This window comes from Hordeum vulgare, chromosome 3H, assembly GCF_904849725.1.
Source record: "Hordeum vulgare subsp. vulgare chromosome 3H, MorexV3_pseudomolecules_assembly, whole genome shotgun sequence".
NCBI lineage: Eukaryota > Viridiplantae > Streptophyta > Magnoliopsida > Poales > Poaceae > Hordeum > Hordeum vulgare.
In genome coordinates this window covers 470,092,601-470,105,702 of record NC_058520.1, presented here as the reverse complement: position 1 = coordinate 470,105,702, position 13,102 = coordinate 470,092,601, and positions in this window count along the sequence as shown.

The following is a 13,102-nucleotide window of genomic DNA, read 5'->3' as shown; positions in this document are numbered from 1 at the left end:
CCCCACAACGGTCCCGCCTCTTAGCGTGATGACCCGCACCTAAGCTGGTGTGACACGGCCCAACACTCGCTATCCTTCGGATGAGTATGCGTGCATGACCTCCACGTCAACGCCGTCACCCATCCACCCCCAACCCGTGAGGCCCTTGAGGATCCTAAATAGCTTGCAGCAATGCAGGAGGAGTTCGCTGCCTTGCAGCGAAACTGCACATGGCATCTTGTTCTGCGACCCCGTAATGCCAATGTCATCACTAGCAAATGAGTGTTCTGCCACGAGACTCGCCCTGATGTTTCTCTCGAGCGCTATGAAGCTCGGTGGGTGGTTCGTGGATTCCGGCAACGCGCAGGTGTGGAGTTCACAGATACCTTTGCCCTGGTTGTCAAACAGGGCACGATCTGCACGTTGCATCAGCTCATGATCTCTCGCGCATGGCTTGTGCATCAGTTGGATGTCTCCAACGCCTTTCTGCACACACACACCCCACCGAGCGGGTCTTCTGTCAGCAGCCTACTGGTTTCGTCGAGGCTGATCATCCTGATCATGTGTGCCTGCTTTCTCGCTCTCTTTACTCACTGAAGCAGGCGCCCCGTGCTTGATACCAGCGGATTGCTGCCTTCCCGCAGTCTCTTGGCTTCCGATCTACCCGGTCCGATGCGTCACTCTTTGTGTACCAACAGGGAGCTGCCACTGCCTACCCGCTACTCTACATCGATGACATCATCCTAACAGCATCCACCCCCGAGCTCCTTCAGCGTGTCACAGCTCGTCTCCGTGATGAGTTCATGCTTAAGGATTTGGGGCCTCTGCATTACTTCCTTGGCATTGAGGTAGTTCGACGATGGGTTTTTCTTGCATCAGCAGCGGTATGCTCAGGAGCTTCTTGAGCGCGCCGGCATGCTCAACTACAAGATAGCTCCCACCCCTGTTGATACCAAGGCCAAGGTCTCTGCCACAGAGGCCGCTCTTGCGTTCGATGCTCCGCTGTATCGCTCCATTGTCAGTGCTCTCCAGTACCCGACTTTCACGCGCCCGGATTTGCACTACGGAGTTCAGCGGGTCAGCCTCCACATGCACGCTCCACGTGTTCGAACTATGCCCTAGAGGCAATGATAAAATAGTTATTATTATATTTCCTGTTTCAAGATAATCGTTTATCATCCATGCTATAATTGTATTGAATGAAAACATACATACATGTGTGGATACATAGACAAAACAATGTCCCTAGCAAGCCTCTAGTTGGCTAGCCAGTTGATCAAGGATAGTCAAGATTTTCTGACTATATGCAAGTGTTGTCACTTGATAACTGGATCACATCATTAGGAGAATCATGTGATGGACTAGACTCAAACTATGAACGTAGCATGTGATCGTGTCATTTTATTGCTATTGTTTTGTGTGTGTCAAATATTTATTCCTATGACCATGAGATCATATAACTTACTGACACCAGAGGAATACCTTGTGTGTATCAAACGTCGCAACGTAACTGGGTGACTATAAAGGTGCTCTACACGTATCTCCGAAGGTGTCCGTTGAGTTAGTATGGATCAAGACTGGGATTTGTCACTCCGTGTGACGGAAAGGTATCTCGGGGCCCACTCGGTAATACAACATAACAAACAAGCCTTGCAAGCAATGTGACTAAGTGTAAGTCACGGGATCTTGTATTACTGAACGAGTAAAGAGACTTGTCGATAACGAGATTGAAATAGGTGTGCGGATACCGACGATCGAATCTCGGGCAAATAACATACCGAAGGACAAAGGGAATGACATACGAGATTATATAAATCGTTGACACTAAGGTTCAACCGATAAGATCTTTAGAGAATATGTAGGATCCAATATGGGCATCCAGGTCCCACTATTGGATATTGACCGAGGAGTGTCTCGGGTCATGTCTACATAGTTCTCGAACCCGCAGATGATGTTTTAGTATAGTTGAGTTATATGTGTGGTTACCGGATGTTGTTCGGAGTCCCAGATGAGATCACAAACGTCACGAGGGTTTCCGGAATGGTCCGTAAACGAAGATTGATGTATTGGATGGTTTCATTTGGTCACCGGAAAGTTTCGGGCATTTCCAGCAGTGTACCGGGAGTGACAAAATGGGTTCTGGGTATTCACCGAGAGGGGCCCACACACCTGGGAGTGAGCCCAGTGACCCTAGCGTGGCGCACCAGCCCTTAGTGGGCTGGTGAGGCCAGCCCAATAGGGCCATGGCGCCACAAGGTAAAAATACCAAAGGAAAAAAAAGGAAAGAGGGAGGTGGGGAGGAAGAGGAGGTCTCCTCCTTCCCCAAACCGAATTGGAGTAGGAGTCCTCCTCTCCCTTCGGCCGGCGCACCAAGGGGCTCCTTGAGCCCCAAGTATAGCCCCTCCCATCCTCCTATATATATACTGGTGGTTTTAGGGCTTTCGAAACACAACTTTGCCACGTGCAATTCAAACCTAAACCACGTAGTTTTACCTCTAGATCGGATTTCTGCGGAGCTCGGGCGGAGCCCTGCAAGAGTAGATCATCACCACCACTGGAGCCCATCACGCTGTGGAGAACTCATCTACTTCTCCGTCTCTCTTGCTGGATCAAGAAGGCCGAGATTGTCATCGAGCTGTACGTGTGCTGAACGGGGAGGTGTCGTCCGTTCGGCGCTAGATCAGAACGGATCGTGGGACGACGGTGATTTGAATCACGAAGTTGTACCACTACATCAACCGTGTTTCTTAACGCTTCCCGCTTAGCGATCTACATGGGTACGTAGATCTAATCTCCTCTTGTAGATGGACATCACCATGATAGGTCTTCGTGTGCGTAGGAAAAAATTTGTTTCCCATGCAACGTTCCCCAACAGTGGCATCATGAGCTGGGTTTATGCGTAGATGTTATCTCGAGTAGAACACAAAAGGTTTTGTGGAAGTTGATGTTCGATTTGCTGCCCTCCTTAGTCTTTTCTCGATTCGGCGGTATTGTTGGATTGAAGCGGCCCAGACCGACATTATTCGTACGCTTACGTGAGACTGGTTTCATCAACTCACATGCAACTCGTTGCATAAAGATGACTGGCAGGTGTCAGTTTCTTCAACTTTAGTTGAATTGGTTTTGACCGAGGCGGTCCTTGGAGAGAGGTTAAATAGCAATTTTCACATCTCCGTTGTGGTTTTTGCGTAAGTAAGATGCGATCATACTAGATACCCATAGCAGCCACGTAAAACATGCAACAACAAATTAGAGGACGTCTAACTTGTTTTTGCAGGGTATGCTTGTGATATGATATGGCCAATGATGTGATGTGATATATTGGATGTATGAGATGATCATGTTCTAATAGTTAATATCGACTTGCACGTCGATGCTACGGCAACCGGCAGGAGCCATAAGGTTGACTTTAAACTAACGTTTGTGTTTGCGGATGTGTTTACTATATTGCTAGGTCGTAGCTTTAGTAGTAATAGCATAGGTAGCACGACAACCTCGATGGCGGCACGATGATGGAGATCATGGTGTGGCGCTGGTGACAAGAAGATCATGCCGGTGCTTTGGTGATGGAGATCAAGAAGCACAAGACGATGGCCATATCATGTCACTTATGAATTGCATGTGATGTTAATCCTTTTATGCACCTTATTTTGCTTAGAACGACGGTAGCATTATAAGGTGATATCTCACTAAAATTTCAAGATAAAATTGTGTTCTCCCCGACTGTGGACCGTAGCGACAGTTCGTCGTTTCGAGACACCACGTGATGATAGGGTGTGATAGACTCAACGTTCACATACAACGGGTGCAAAACAATTGCACAAGCGGAACACTCGGGTTAAACTTAACGAGCCTAGCATGTGCAGACATGGCCTCGGAACACATGAGACCGAAAGGTCGAGCATGAATCGTATAGTTGATATGATTAGCATAGAGATGCTTACCACTGAAGCTATACTCAACTCACGTGATGACCGGGCTTGAGTTAGTGGATTTGGATCATGTACCACTCGAATGACTAGAGGGATGTACTTTTTGAGTGGGAGTTTATTAAGTAATTTGATTAGTTAAACTCTAATTATCTTGAACATAGTCTAAGTCCACTTTGCAATATTTTATGTTGTAGACCAATGGCTCATGCAGTAGCAACCCTGAATTTCAATACGTTCCTAGAGAAAGCTAAGTTGAAAGATGATGGAAGCAACTTTGTAGACTGGGCTCGTAATCTTAGGCTCATCCTGCAAGCTGGGAAAAAGGATTTTGTCCTTGATGTTGCGCTAGGAGATGAACCACCCGCTACGTCTGACCAAGATGTTTTGAACGCCTGGTTAACACGTAAGGAGGACTACTCAGTAGTTCAATGTGCAGTCTTGTATGGCTTGGAACCGGGACTTCAACGTCGCTTTGAGCATCATGGAGCATATGAGATGTTCCAGGAGTTGAAGTTTATCTTTCAGAAGAACGCCCGGATCGAGAGGTATGAGACCTCCAATAAATTCTATGCTTGCAAGATGGAGGAGAATTCGTCTGTCACTGAACATGTGCTCAAGATGTCTGGGTACTCAAACAGTCTAGCTGAGCTGGGGATTGAACTCCCGCAAGAGGCTATCACTGACAGAATTCTTCAATCATTGCCACCTAGCTATAAGAGCTTTGTGTTGAACTATAACATGCAAGGGATGAACAAGTCACCGGGCGAGTTATTCGCGATGCTGAAAGTCGCAAAGTCAGAACTCCAGAAAGAGCATCAAGTGTTGATGGTCAATAAGACCACTGGTTTCAAGAGAAACGGCAAAGGCAACAAGGGTAACTCCAAGAAGAGCGGCAAGCCTGTTGCCAATCCGACGAAGAAACCCAAGGCTGGACCTAAGCCTGAAACAGAGTGTTATTATTGCAAGGGATTGGGTCACTGGAAGCGCAAGTGCCCCAAGTATTTGGCTGATAAGAAGGCGGCCAAGGAAAAATCAGGTATATTTGATATACATGTTATTGATGGGTACTTAACCAACTCTCGTAGTAGTGCATGGGTATTCGATACCGGTTCTGTTGGTCATATTTGCAACTCGAACCAGGAACTGTGGAATAAACGAAGGCTGGCGAAGGATGAAGTGACGATGCGCGTGGGAAATGGTTCCAAGGTTGATGCAATCGCCGTCGGCATAGTCTCACTTCAGTTACCATCAGGATTAGTTATGAACTTAAATAATTGTTATTTAGAGCCTGCGTTAAGCTTGAACAATATATCTGGATCTTGTTTATTGCAAGACGGTTACTCTTTTAAGTCAGAGAATAATGGTTGTTCTATTTCTATGAGTAATATTTTATGGTCATGCACCCAATGTGAGAGGATTGTTCATATTGAATCTTGATAGCAATGATACACATATACATAACATTGAGACCAAAAGATGTAGAGTTAACAATGATAGTGCCATGTTTTTGTGGCACTGCCGCTTAGGTCATATTGGTGTAAAGCGCATGAAGAAACTCCATTTCGATGGACTTTTGGAGTCACTTGATTTTGAATCACTTGACACGTGCGAACCATGCCTCACGGGCAAGATGACTAAGACTACGTTCTCCGGAACAATGGAGCGTGCAAGTGACTTGTTGGAGATCATACAGACCGATGTGTGCGGTCCAATGCGTGTGGAGGCGCACGGCGGATATCGTTATTTTCTCACCTTCACTGACGATTTGAGTAGGTATGGATATATCTACTTGATGAAGCGCAAGTCTGAAACGTTTGAGAAGTTCAAGCAATTTCAGAGTGAAGTTGAAAATAATCGTAACAAGAAGATCAAGTTCCTACGTTCTGATCATGGGGGTGAATATCTGAGTTTCGAGTTTGGTGCTCACTTAAGAGAATGTGGAATTGTTTCACAGTTGACACGGCCTAGAACACCACATCGTAATGGTGTGTCCGAACGTCGTAATCGTACTTTGTTAGAAATGGTGCGATCAATGATGTCTCTTACCGATTTGCCGTTATCATTTTGGGGTTATGCATTAGAGACAGCTGCATTCACTTTAAATAGGGCACCATCAAAATCTGTTGAGACGACACCATACGAGTTGTGGTATGGCAAAAGACCAAAGTTGTCATTTCTTAAAGTTTGGGGATGTGATGCTTATGTCAAAAAGCTTCAGCCTGAAAAGCTGGAACCCAAAGCAGAAAGGTGTGTCTTCATAGGTTACCCAAAGGAGACAGTTGGGTACACCTTCTATCTCAAATCCGGGGGCAAAGTGTTTGTTGCTAAGAACGGAGCTTTTCTTGAGAAGGAGTTTCTCTCGAAAGAATTGAGTGGGAGGAAGATAGAACTTGATGAGGTTGTCGAACCTCTAATCCATCTAGATGGTGGCGCACGGCAGGGGGAAACCACTGTCGAAGCGACGCTGGTTGAGGAAGAAGTTAATGATGATGATCATGAAACTTCGGATCAAGTTCCTATCGGACCTCGCAGGTCGACAAGATCACGCACTACTCCTGAGTGGTACGACAATCATGTCTTGTCAATCACGTTGTTAGACAACAATGAACCTGCGAATTATGAAGAAGCAATGGTGGGCCCGGATTCCAACAAATGGCTGGAGGCCATGAAGTCCGAGATAGGATCTATGTATGAAAACAAAGTATGGACTTTGGAAGTATTACCTGAAGGCCTCAAGGCTATTCAGAACAAATGGATCTTTAAGAAGAAGACGGACGCGGACGGTAATGTGACCGTTTATAAAGCTCGACTTGTGGCAAAGGGTGTTTCACAAGTTCAAGGAGTTGACTACGATGAGACATTCTCACCGGTAGCGATGCTTAAGTCCGTCCGAATCATGTTAGCAATAGCTGCATTTTTTGATTATGAAATCTGGCAGATGGATGTCAAAACGGCGTTCCTTAACGGTTTTCATAAGGAAGAGTTGTATATGATGCAACCCGAAGGTTTTGTCGATCCAAAGAATGCTAACAAAGTATGCAAGCTCCAGCGATCAATTTATGGACTGGTGCAAGCATCTCGGAGTTGGAATAAGCGCTTTGATGAGGTGATCAAAGCATTTGGGTTTATACAAGTGGTTGGAGAATCTTGTATTTACAAGAAAGTGGGTGGGAGATCTCTGGCATTTCTAATATTATATGTGGATGACATATTGCTGATTGAAAACAACGTGGAGTTTTTGGAGAGCGTAAAGGATTACTTGAATAAAAGTTTCTCTATGAAGGACCTAGGAGAAGCTGCTTACATTCTAGGCATTAAGATCTATAGGGATAGATCGAGACGCCTGATAGGACTTTCACAAAGCACATACCTTGATAATGTTTTTAAGAAGTTCAAAATGGAACAGTCCAAGAAGGGGTTCTTTCCAGTGTTACAAGGTATAAAATTGAGTAAGACTCAGTGCCCAGCAACTGCGGAAGATAGAGAACAAATGAGTTCCGTCCCCTATGCTTCAGCCATAGGTTCTATCATGTATGCAATGTTGTGCACTAGAACTAACGTCAGCTTGGCCATAAGTATGGCAGGCAGGTTTCAAAGTAATCCAGGAGTGGATCACTGGACGGCGGTCAAGAATATTCTGAAGTACCTGAAAAGGACTAAGGAAATGTTTCTCGTTTATGGAGGTGACGAAGAGCTCGTCGTAAAGGGTTACGTCGACGCAAGCTTTGACACTGATCCGTATGACTCTAAGTCCCAAACCAGATACGTATTTATTCTTAATGGGGGTGCGGTAAGCTGGTGCAGTTCCAAACAAAGCATCGTAGCAGATTCTACATGTGAAGCGGAGTACATGGCTACCTCGGAGGCAGCTAAGGAGGGTGTCTGGATGAAGTAGTTCATGACGGATCTTGGAGTTGTGTCGAGCGCATTAAATCCAATAACTCTATTTTGTGACAACACTGGTGCCATTGCTTTAGTAAAGGAACCAAGGTTTCACAAGAAGACCAGGCACATCAAACGATGCTTCAACCTCATCTGCGACTACATCGAAGGAGAGGACGTAAATATCTGCAAAGTGCACATGGATCTGAATGTAGCAGATCCGCTAACTAAACCTCTTCCACGGGCAAAACATGATCAACACCAGAACTGTGTGGGTGTTAGATTTATTACAATGTAAATTGCATGGTGATGTGAGGACTAGATTATTGACTCTAGTGCAAGTGGGAGACTGTTGGAAATATGCCCTAGAGGCACTGATAAAATGGTTATTATTATATTTCCTGTTTCAAGATAATCGCTTATCATCCATGCTATAATTGTATTGAATGAAAACATAGATACATGTGTGGATACATAGACAAAACAATGTCCCTAGCAAGCCTCTAGTGGGCTAGCTAGTTGATCGAGGATAGTCAAGGTTTTCTCACTATATGCAAGTGTTGTCACTTGATAACTAGATCACATCATTAGGAGACTAATGTGATGGACTAGACCACCACCGGAGTGCTGTCACACTGCCGGAGAACTCATCTACTTCTCCGTCTCTCTTGATGAATCAAGAAGGCCGAGATCATCATCGAGCTGTACGTGTGCTGAACGCGGAGGTGTCGTCCGTTCGGCGCTAGATCGGAATGGATCGTGCGACGGATCATGGGACGACGGTGATTTGAATCACGAAGTTGTACGACTACATCAACCGCGTTTCTTAACGCTTCCCGCTTAGCGATCTACAAGGGTACGTAGATCTAATCTCCTCTCGTAGATGGACATCACCATGATAGGTCTTCGTGTGCGCAGGAAAATTCTTGTTTCCCATGCAACGTTCCCCAACACCACGTGACTCTCATTCGACACGGGCGAAGCATATCCTTCGCTACATACACGACACCATGTCCTTGGGGCTCACAATGATGGCCTCCGCATCCACCGACATCGTCGCCTACTCGGATGCGGACTGGGCAGGCTGCCCTGACATGCGACGCTCTACGTCCGGCTACTGCGTCTACCTTGGGCCCTCGCTGATCTCTTGTTCTTCCAAGGGACGCCCCCGGTCTCCCATTCGAGCACCAAGGCTGAGTATCGGGCAGTGGCTAACGCCGTCGCCGAGTGCTCCTGGCTACGCCAGCTTCTTCAGGAACTCCTTTGTGACGTTCACAAGGACACCCTTGTCTATTGTGACAATGTCACTGTTGTCTACCTCTCCGTCAACCCGGTCCATCATCGTCGTACGAAGCATATTGAGGTCGACGTCCACTTTGTTCATGAACAAGTGGCTTTTGAACGCATTCGAGTTCTTCATGTTCCCAAGACGCAACAGTTCGCCGATGTCATGATTAATGGATTGCCCACTTCCACTTTTGAGAAGTTCAGGTCCAGTTTGTGCGTCTCCGGCGCCTCTTCGATTCGGGGGATGTTGAATATATAGTTTTGCATGTATATGTGTATAGCTTGACCCGTCTCCTAGCCTTTGTGTAGTTAAGATAAAGACCTATATTGTAATCTATATATATATATATGTGCATACGCACCCATTTAATATTATGAGTTGCATTGCCAAACATATCTCTCTCTACAAAGTTGATCGTTTTCTGTTCAGTTAGCGCTTAATGATGGGACGAAGTAAAAGAAAATCTTGCATATTGAGCATTGCTTTAGCTTGTGAACAATACGGATTTCTACGAGACCATCTCGACCAAAATACCACGCCCGCACCTTCTCTTATTTTAAATAAAAAATATTGCGACACCTCTGACAGCTAGTTACGTGTCAAGACTGCTCTCATGGTGCTCGAATGGATCACTCTTGTGTGTACGCCTACTCTTACGATGAATCAACGGAATCGGCACGCAAATGACGAATCGGTAAACTCTGTTCAATTACTGTGCGCGCGATAGGGTGTGCGTGTTACTTACCTTGTTCATGTTTTTGCGGATCTCAGAAGCTCATGTTACCGCCGACCTTGGATGGTTGGATTTCACTCCTACTCCCGTAGAATGAACTGGGCCTTTTGTACCGTAGCGGGGACAATATGCATGCTGCCAGAGTGCCACTGCCATGTGATGATGCAACTATGCAAATCCCTGAGCAGTCATCAAACCCCGCCGTATATCCATGAGATAGTGCGACGAGCTGAGAACGTCACCCTGGGGTAAGTCATCACAAGAATGGATCACACTGGCAAGATAAGATCAGTAGATGCCAATGCTTACACTGTTGCTAGTAATACTTCAGTTTTTTTTTTCTTTGCGAAAATACTAGCACTTCAAAGTTTAATCAGGACAGCCTTCTTCTTCTCTTCGGCGGCGGACGACCTCTGCAGTGTACCTATCCATAGACTGTAGATATACCCAAAACCATAGTGTGCTCAGGTGCATATACTCCCTTTTCAAAAAATAATTTTGCAGTACTTCCAAAAGCCTAAAGAAAAATACGCACATGTTGATGAATCAAATTTGCTTCCAGATTCCAGGTTTCGTGAGAAAACCAATTCATTTGTGAGATGTACAAGGATAACAAACTCAAATACTTCCATATCTTATTTGATTGCTGTTGAAACTTCTCTAGTTGGTTTTGAATTGTAAAATAAACGGTACATGCCTTCCCAAAGCACAAAATCCACACTCAGGACACCCCCCCCCACCCCACTACGAGCAAAAAGGGGCGATCTAGTAGAGCGAAACCTTGCGCGGCCCCGTGTCGATCGAGCTTTCGTATCAAAAACCTGTCTTTTAGATTACCAGGATCGTCGATAGGCATGTGCGACCTGAGCGACCCCACACGGCCCCTCGAAAAATGAGGCCCCCAAATCGTTGTGTCATTAGGAGGCCCATTAGCGATAATTACCCGAGGGAAAAATCTGCCCGTGTTCGGCTAATTGTCCCTGAGTCGCCCAGCCCTAAATCTACATGGCGTGGAAGAATTCTCCTAATCTTCGGTTTGTCTACGCAGCGCGGCGCCTGCCCTGCCTCTGCCTTTTCGTCTGCCCAATCTCGTGTTTGTCCGTGTGTTCGAGAGCTTTAAGTTGAGCCGATCAATTGGGTTGGCCAGAAGGTCTCCGCCTTCACATCTTGTGAGTCCTAATTCTTGAGTCCATACTTGAGCCCTATTGCCCAAATTTTTGTAGTATTATATTTTAGAAGCAAGTTTGGTCGATGTATACAACATATTTAGGAGAGCAACCACGCATATACTGGGTCTAAGAGATCAAGTCGGAATTTTTCATCCAAGCACATACTATAACTTCAGGCCTATATTTGTATTTTCTTCTTTGTGTGATCAGTCGCTAGGTTTTAGATTTATTTGTGTGATATTTTCTCTCTTCTAGATAGTTTAGCTTCTCTTAGTGTGCAGAAGCAGAATTTCTTGTGACAACTCATTGCCCTACAGTAAAAAGGGTCGGCAGATATATTTCAGTTCTCTTCTTGTCTACAAATAGGAAGTACCATTTTGGTGTCGAAAAAAAATATTTGAAGTTATATAGATTTCTCATATTTAGGGCTTTATTTTGCATTTCGCACAGGGGTCCCAAATTCCTGGAGACGGCCCTGTAGATGATAGCTATCTTTTGGAATGTCCGTGGTTTTGATGTTAGGGGGTGCGTGGACCAAATTCGTGACTTGGTTCATGATGTTAATGCCGACTTGGTTTGTTTAATTGTAACCTTTAAAGCTTCCTTTCCTACCCTTGAGCTATCTTCGATTGCTGGTGTTGACCGTTTTGTCTAGCGCTGCCTCCCGACATATGGGCATTCTTATTGGTGCAAGGGTGCATGTTTTTGATTTTGTTGCTTGTGATCATGGGATTTTTTGGGCTAGCATGGTGGTTTATCACAAGAGCCTTAATGTTCTCCGGGAAATTATGGTGGTGTATGGTCTGACTGATCATTCGCTTTCCTTACTCTTCTTGGATGAGCTTACTGCTAAGATTGACTCTTGTAACATTCCTTTGGTCATTGGCGGTGATTTAAATCTTCTTACGTTCCCTGCCAAGAAGAGTAACTCGAATTTCTCGTGGCCTTTGCGTGACGCGTTTAATGATTTCATTGCGGATTGTGCTCTTCGCGAATTACCTAGAACTGGCTCGTGCTTTACCTGGTATAATCATCGGGCCAACCCGATTCGTTCGGTGATGGATCGTGTGTTGGTTACCTCACCTTGGGACCTTCTTTTTTCCTCGTGCGTATGTATCAGCGCTGCCTCACGTTGGCTTGGGCCACTCTCCTCTCATCCTGGATTTGGGCATGAATTCTAGGGCTTTTGTTTTTAGACTCCAATTCAATGCTTCTTAGCTTTTGGTTAATTGTTTCTTTGATCTGGTCTCTGTCAAAATAACCTCTCTTCTTAACTTGAGAGTTCTCTCTTTTGTCCCTATGGATGATTGGCATTTCTGCCCGAATGAACTTCAGAGATTCCTTAAGGGTTGGGGACGCAACCGCGCGGCGAGGCCCTCCATTGTAAGTACGACCTGTTGGGGCAGGTATCGTCGCTTGATGTTGAGGCTTACTTAGTTGGGCTCTCGGCTGCCGGCGGGCAAAAGCGTTACGACCTAGAAGCTCTTCTTACGCAATTTCACCAGTAGACAGAGGTCTAGTGGATACAATGTGACACGATTAATTGGACCCTGAAGGGTGACTCTCTCTCTGCTTACTTCTTTGCCATTGACAATCGCCGCTGCCGTAGATGTGTGATTGACAGTCTAGTTATTGATGGTGTCAGGGTGATTAACCCTCACATTACTATGGAGCATGTGTTTAAATTCTTTTCTGGCTTAATGGAGGCTAGGACGGCTTTTGGTTTTATTATCTCAACTTTAGGCCCCAAGAGAAGTAGGGTTTCAGATGTGGAGAATTTGGCCCTATCGATTCCCCTGTGTGTGGAGGAGATTTAGATGGTCGTTAACTCCACTAACAAGAACTCGGCCTTAGGCCCGGATGGCTTTTCTATCCCCTTCTTCAGACGGTTCTGGCCTATCTCGCCCCCTTTGGTCTGGGATATTATCCAAGGTTTCTGCTTAGGCACTGTGGACATTTCTCACCTTAACTATGCTATTCTTTCCCTTATACCCAAGATCAAGGGAGTTGAATCTCTATCTAACTTTTGCCCCCATTGCCCTGATCAACAACTTTTCTAAATTCACCGCTAAAGGGTTGACAACAAGGTTGACACCTGTTGCTCATCGTATCATTAGTC